The 7,620-nt window shown below is 38.0% G+C and overlaps 1 non-coding gene across 1 annotated transcript; it reads right to left on the bottom strand.

The window, feature by feature from the left end:
• Nucleotides 1-6,918: 6,918 nt before the first annotated feature.
• Nucleotides 6,919-7,025, bottom strand: LOC121230122 (small nucleolar RNA R71). Its single transcript, XR_005928074.1, has one exon. It is a non-coding gene; the product is annotated as a small nucleolar RNA R71 (small nucleolar RNA).
• Nucleotides 7,026-7,620: the final 595 nt, after the last annotated feature.

The raw sequence follows: 7,620 nt of genomic DNA, 5'->3' as shown, positions 1-7,620 counted from the left end.
GTCTAGCCCATTTGAATAATTATCAACCAGGTTTAAAGTTATTAAAATTAAAATAATCCCGAAAAGAAATAAAAGGAAAGTTAAAATGGCCTTATTACAACCCCAAAATAAATAATAATTAAAGGAAATTTAATGAAAACCAACGCTTATTTAAAAGTCCAAAGGCAATCACCGTGGCTACTCTGAATCCTCTTCGGCCCAAGTCCGCACATCAAAGCTCACCTGTGAGATTAAGGAAAGGGGGTGAGTTTGGAAACTCAGTTGCAACAAGCCCCTTTCAGAGCCCAAAACAATAACAACCTGTTGGGCCTAAGCCCAAATCAATTCTCAACATGTATTGGGCCATAGCCCTTTTCACACTTCATATTTCATAACACTGGGCTGAAGCCTTTTCATATTTCATATTACTGGGCCGAAGCCTTTACTGTAAACGGTATGGCCCATAGGCCCATTTCAATATCACATGTAATGTCAATGAGAGAATGCCAGCCCATTTGGGGAGACTACTCAACCCACCATCCGCTACTCTCCACCCGTACCAACCAACACACCATGTGGGGATTAACTCGACCCACCCTGCCATAACTCTCCACTGGCAGCATAGCTGCTTTATCATATAACTGGAGGCCTAGCCTCTTTTAATAACTGGGGCAAAGCCCTTTTAATAACTGGGGCATAAGCCCTTTTCATAACTGGGGCATAAGCCCTTTATCATAACTGGGGCATAAGCCCTTTATCATAACTGGGGCATAAGCCCTTTTACACTTCCTCCATCCATATAAAAACCCAACCCAATGCATTTATGAATACATCATGTGCATATCATACATATCATGTGCATAGCATACATGTCATGTGCATATCATACATACCATGTTTACTAAAATCCCATGTATCAAAATTTACTTTTAAACCCTAGGGGTATAATGGTCATTTTTACTTAGGGCAAAAACGGTCATTTTCATATCATAAGGGTAATATCGTAATTTTACCAAAAATTAGGGATTTTTCCATGTTCATCATCAGTTACTAACTATTCATTTGTTTAAACAGCGCTTCTGGCCCACTTTTAGCGAAACCGAGTTATTGGGCCTAAAACCCCTAATGGGCCCTACTTAGCCGATTTTTTCATCTAGGCCCATTTAGCCTATATCCATAACAGTATTAACAGGCTTAACATGCAATTTAACAGATTTCCATTTTCTACCAATTTTACCCAAATGGGCCCGAAAGCCTATTGGGCCCTATTGCAGCCCCTCGAGGCCCAACTTACCGCGAATGCCAAAAATCACGTTCTTACCGTTTCCAATGTTCTTGATCATCATCTCAACGAATCTAACTAACTAATGAGCATTCGCTTGCTCACGAGTCCTTGAAATGCCAGAATTTCGGCATTTCGGCTTTTCGGCATTTATCACTTTAAGCTGTGAAAGAGGGTTCGTTACACACCTGTTTGGCGATATTCCTCGACGAGATCTCTTACATGATTTCTCCTATAATCCATCGTTAATAATCAGCTTCCCATAATTGAACCAAACCAAAAATCATCTAATATTAATACTTACACATTTGGCCACCATCTATAGTGGCCTTAGGAATCTTACCTTGCCGCGATTGATGACTAGGTCTAGCCACTCCGGTGATCCAAGCTACTCCAAGTCGACACTACACCTTGCTGCCCCTCCACTAAATAAACCAAAAAAATATTAAAAGAAGACCCCATAAGGCCTATACCCATATTCGGCCACCTCCCTAAACTAGAGGGGTTTCGTCTTTTGGCCAAAAGTTACTCTAGGAATCGTTTAGAGTTCGAGCACTTACCACAGTCTTTCTTCTCTTGAATCCATACGCCTAAAAGGTAAAGGAATTGAATGCCAACAATTGAAAAGGAAAGAAAAGGTTGCTGGTCACAAAGAATCGGCACCCCCTATCTTCACTGATTTCGGCTTTTTGCGGTATTTCGGCAGAAGTAGAGATAAAGGAAAGAAACAATGGGTGAATGAAGGGAATAGTGGGCTGGTTTGAAAGAAAGAGAAGGAAGAAAAGATGGAAGAAGAGATGGTAGATTCGGCTGCAAAAGAAAAAGAGAGAAAAAGATTAATCCTCGAGGGAGAAAACGGCACAAAAATACCTAAGTGCCGAAAATCCCTAACTAAACCTCTCTACCGAAATTCCCCCCTCCAATCTCCCTTATTCGGCCAACTCTATCTTCATATCAAATCCCTAAAATCTCTCCCCTTATCACTCCTTAATCCATGCGTTTGACTTGATCCAAACTCTCCTCTTACAGAATCCACTTGGATTCCAACACTTACCCTTCCTACACATAAAAATAAATACTCTTACTTGCCAACATAGGGAATCGATCCCCTGTCTTCTCTTATGCTCCACACGCCATCTTTTTAGGAGCTTACTGGCGTCACCCTTGCCACTTTACTAAATCTCTTTTTGTGATACATTTTACCCACAACTTTATATAAGGGCACCTAGCCAGAACCCCTAACTCCTAAGTCCAAAATTTAAAAATTCCCCCGGGTTTTGGCCATCTCATGGGCCTTCCATAAGCCCATTTACATACCTAAATTATGAATTCCATAATCACATACCAAATTTTAGAAACTTACTTAAAATATCAAGCATCGCGAAAAAACGCGGAAATTAGGATGTTACAAGAATATAGACGTAAGGAAGGGGAAGAGAAATCTATCTTGGGTTCACGTACAATTAGAAAATAAAAGAGAAGTTGGAGTGTGGAATTAACTTCCTACAGTTCTGCTTTTTTTTTTCTAGATTGAATTTTTGTGATTCAAAATTAATTAAGAAATGTTAATGAATGATTCTATTTTGTCGTTTACTTTTCCACCTATGAACTAAATCTTTTCTAGGATGGATTTGTTGCCTTGAATGTTTAATCATCTTTAATGCCTAGGATTTGAGATTGTTTGTAACACCCCAAACTCGGTCTAGAAATCTGGACCAAATCCAGGATGCTACATTGATCCTTGAAGTGATCGTAAGAAAATTTACAAAAAAATAATAAACCCCTTTATTACTTAAGAACATCTATTTATTAGCAAACTAAAAACCAATAGTCATTTTAAAAACCCTGTCCGAAGAGTTATCAGTCTAAAATATACGAATATAGCATATAAGAAAATTGTACCACAGTCTTATAAAGCTTTACAGTTCAAGTTACAACCAAATAGCAATTAAACTTATAGTTCATTCTTCCGAGACTATCCGAGACCTCCGCGTACTAAGTCCAGCATCCAAAACTTTGAAATGTACTTGAAAAGGGGAAACAAAAGAGGGGGTGAGCTAATCGAGCTCAGTGTGAGAATAAACCAATTAAACTATAGAAATAGAAACAGAGAACTAGAAGCAGTTCAGAAGCAGAACATACTTACAGACAGATGATAGTTGAGCGAATTCACCCAAAATCAAGCACACACCATATGAACTTTACAATAATATAGTTAATTAGACATACACAGTCTCACATACCATTCAGGCACAATAGCAGTAATCCTCAAACAATCATAGTAACTATCTAGTCAAACAGTCGCAGGCAAAGTCTACACAATTCTTATTGGTACAAGAGCCTTTCAATTGAACAGTCAATCAGACATTTCAGTCGAACAATCAATATGATGCATATGAATGCAATTGAGTTAGGAGAAACCCACCCATCTAGCCAACACCCCTCTCCGTCCCCCATCACTCCTCATAAGAACTTTAAGCTCATCCCACCAATCACTCCACTCAGGGCCTCGTAAGGCCCATCCAACCCTGCACTCCAACTGATGTCATCCCGGGTTACCCGGCAATGATAGCTATCAGGATTGTCCTTGATCCTCAAGGAATTGAGACTGCCCACAACCCTTTGGGTATTGGGGCTAATAGTATGCAAATAATCTGCTAGTCACGTATATTACACAACAAAGCTAGCGTATAAGTTGTACCGTGCAATGCGATAACCCGCGGTACAGACATGCAGTATAACTGCCAGATCAGATAGTGGTACGCAGTGAAGCTAACATACATGCGATACAGTGCAATGCGGTAATCCGCTATACCGATAGGTTGCAGTAAAACTAACAGTTTAGTCAATGATATGTAGTAATGCTGACGTATGTTCTGTACAGTGCAGTGCGGCAATCCGCAGTACAGTGACATTCTCCACGACCCTCAGGGTATTGGGACCGCCCATGGCCCTCTGGGTATTAGGGGCTAATAACCAACAGATCAGCTGCCATTTCAGCTCAGTCAATCTTCCTTTTCTTTAAAAACCCGTCCAAAAGAGTTTATGCATATATATGTATGTATGCAATCAAATGTAGACAATTAGAATACTGGTCTCAGGTAATTAGGCAGAAGTAGACATTTACATCCAATTAATCAGTTACAGAATCATGTATGTGCACATTCATAACTCGAGTTCAATCTCAAGCTTATCACACAACCAAAACACACATAACACACATATCAAGTCCAGATTAGAGTCATAATTACCCTCAGTAAGGCTTAGTCGAGGGTTAAAACACACAGTCACGATTGTACTTACATTTTCCCAACAACCTAGATCTGGAAAAATAGGGCCACACGCCCGTGTGCCCCGGTCGTGTGGGGACCCAAAAGCCCGTAGGAAGGGTAGCACACGATCGTGTGTCAAAGACACACGCCCATATGAGGCAAGGACACGTCCGTGTGAGCAAGCAGTGTAACACACTGTCCAAATTTGCTAAGATAAGGTGTAAGGTAGACACGGCCGTGTGTTCCAAAACACATACCCGTGTAGGATCCCTAAATCCCCAAATCATCCACACGGCCATGTGACTCTAAATCCCTAAAAACCTAATTCCAAAATTCACATGATCGTGTGCCTCAACACACGCTGGTAAGGCCGTCGGGAGGTCACGAAACCACCGTAAATTAACTCTAAAACTGTCGTTTAGGCCACCGTAAGAGTCTCTAACTTTAACCACATCAAGATTACATCAGATTCTAGCATTTTCCCCTCTTCTACAATGTCTCAAGATTCAAAACAAAGGGTTTAATACATGGCTACGAAAAGTCGAAGGAATAGGGTTCGAAAAACAAAATATCAATTAACAAGAAAAGGGTAAACCAAATTAGAATCCCACACCTGATTGAATGATGAAGAAGACAGTAGAGGCGCGACAATCTGAAATCCGTAGACAAATCGATTCAAAAGTAGGGAGAGAATGCACAAATTAAAAGTCTAAGGAAAAAGAACAAAAAGAGAAAAACTAAGAAGAAGAAAGAACTAACGTGGAAAAGAAAAGAAAATAATAAAAATATAATATAATATAATATAATTAATTAATTATTATCACTAACTAAAAATAAAAAAAATAAAAAGACTCCCAAAATACGCACACAACAACTCGAACCCAGAACCTCGAGACAAACCAACACACACACAACCACCAGACCAGCAGGCCCATTCTTGTCACTAAAGTGCACAACTAATCACTTATGTGCAACCCCCTCACTGCCCCTATGCTGTAACCTCTAAACTTCTAGACCCAAAATTTGGGGCGTTACATTGTTTATATCACAGTTACATCTGATTAATGCTTATTTTAAATACATGCATGCAAGCTCTAGACATAATTGAATGTGTGTTGTGTTCTTAGGTGTTTTTAATTCTGAAAAGGTTAAGAATACTGGATCTTAAATTGTTTGATGCAAGCGAATACTCGACAGAATATTTGTGCACTCTAGACATAAATGTTGCAAGTTGCATAGAGAGGACATTCAGTGCAATCATCAATCCCAAGTTCTGTAGACGTACATAAACTTAGACTTTTAGCTGAAGATCTAGCTATTGAAAGAGGCAGGTCATAGTAGCGAATCTCTAGGCAGTAGATTAGACAATATTTTACCATGACATAATCTTGATATGAACATTTCTCCTGAATAATTCCAACCCTATTTATTCAACAACAGAAATACTCTTGATATTCTTTGTGAATTGCCACATCATTTTATTTACCATATCAATTTTTTGTTCTTTATCATTTATTTTCAATAATTCATTATTCTAGTATCTTATTCACTATGTGATTATTTCCTGATATTTTGGTATAATTAACAGTATTATAATAACATACTCAATTTCTTACCAATTTTTGATCTCTGTGGAGACGATAATTACTTATCACTTTATTACTTGAATGATGTGTACACTTGCACAATTGTATTAGTAATTTTACATGCAAAAAGTTTTTGGCACCGTTGTCAAGGATCGACAAAATTGGTGAGAAGTTGATTTGTTATTACTTTTTTTTTTCTTGCTAGAACAATTAATTAGTATTTTATTTATTTTTAAGGTTTGTATTAGTGCATAAAAAGAAGTATTCAAGAGGATACAAAACATTGTTTTGATCTTGAAATTGAAAGGACATTAAGGCAAAGAAGAAAAGAGTTAAGAGACATGGCAACAATTAGAAATGATCCAATCATAGAAGATCAGGTACTCCAGAATGAAAGGAATGCTGATATTCCTCAAATTATAGATGATAGAGACAGACAAATCAGAAAACATGTAGTGGCTATTTTGGATGATCTAAATCCAGGAATTGTTAGGCGACATATTCAAGCTCAACACTTTAAACTAAAACCAGTAATGTTTTAGATGCTGCGAACGATAGGGCAGTTTAGTGGTCTACCTATTGAAGATCCCATATTGCACTTTAAATTTTTTCTTAAAGTCTTTGATTCATTTATGTAGTAGGGTGTTTTTGAAAATTCCCTTAGATTAAAATTATTCCCTTATTCATTGCGAGATCGTGCCAGATCATGGTTGAATGTGTTACGTCAGGTATAGTGGTATCTTAGAATGAACTGTGTCAGAGATTTCTACTTAGGTACAATCCTCCGAACATGAATGCCAAGTTGAGGAATGACATTACATCATTTAGGCAATTTGAATATGAGACATTATATGAAGCTTGGGAATGTTTCAAGAAACTAATTAGAAAATGCCCGATGCATGGTTTTCAACATTGGACACAGGTGGTAATGTTCTACAATGGATTAAATGTTCATACGCCAATGGTGGTGGATGCATATGCTAATGGAATGTTACTTGAAAAATCCTACAATGAAGCATAGGAATTTTGGAACGAATAGCAAATAATGATTATCAGTAAGAGTTGCTGGAGTAATGGAACTTGATGCGATTATATCTTTAATAGCTCAGGTATCATTTTTAACAAATATGATTAAAACTCTGAAAAGACCCTCTACAGTGCGGGCGATGAAGGTTGCAGAACTAGCATGTGTATACTGTGGAGAAGATCATGTTTTTGATGAATGCTTATCTAATCCAGCCTCTGCGTATTACATAGAGAATTTTAATCATAGCAACAACAATCTCTACTCCAACACATACAATCCAAGATGGAAATAACATCTAAATTTCAGCTGAAATAATCAAGGAATGGGAAATGCCAGCAATGTTAATCGACAGAATATGGTTGGTGAACAACTAAACATAGTCAACCAATGCTGCAGCAAAATGTGCAATGTTAATCATCTTCAACATCAACTATAGAAGCTCTATTAAAGGAGTATATGGGTAAGAATGATGCT

The sequence above is a fragment of the Gossypium hirsutum genome, chromosome A05 (genome assembly GCF_007990345.1).
Source record: "Gossypium hirsutum isolate 1008001.06 chromosome A05, Gossypium_hirsutum_v2.1, whole genome shotgun sequence".
In the NCBI taxonomy this organism is placed as follows: Eukaryota; Viridiplantae; Streptophyta; class Magnoliopsida; order Malvales; family Malvaceae; genus Gossypium; species Gossypium hirsutum.
This window is presented reverse-complemented; position numbering and strand designations above follow the sequence as displayed.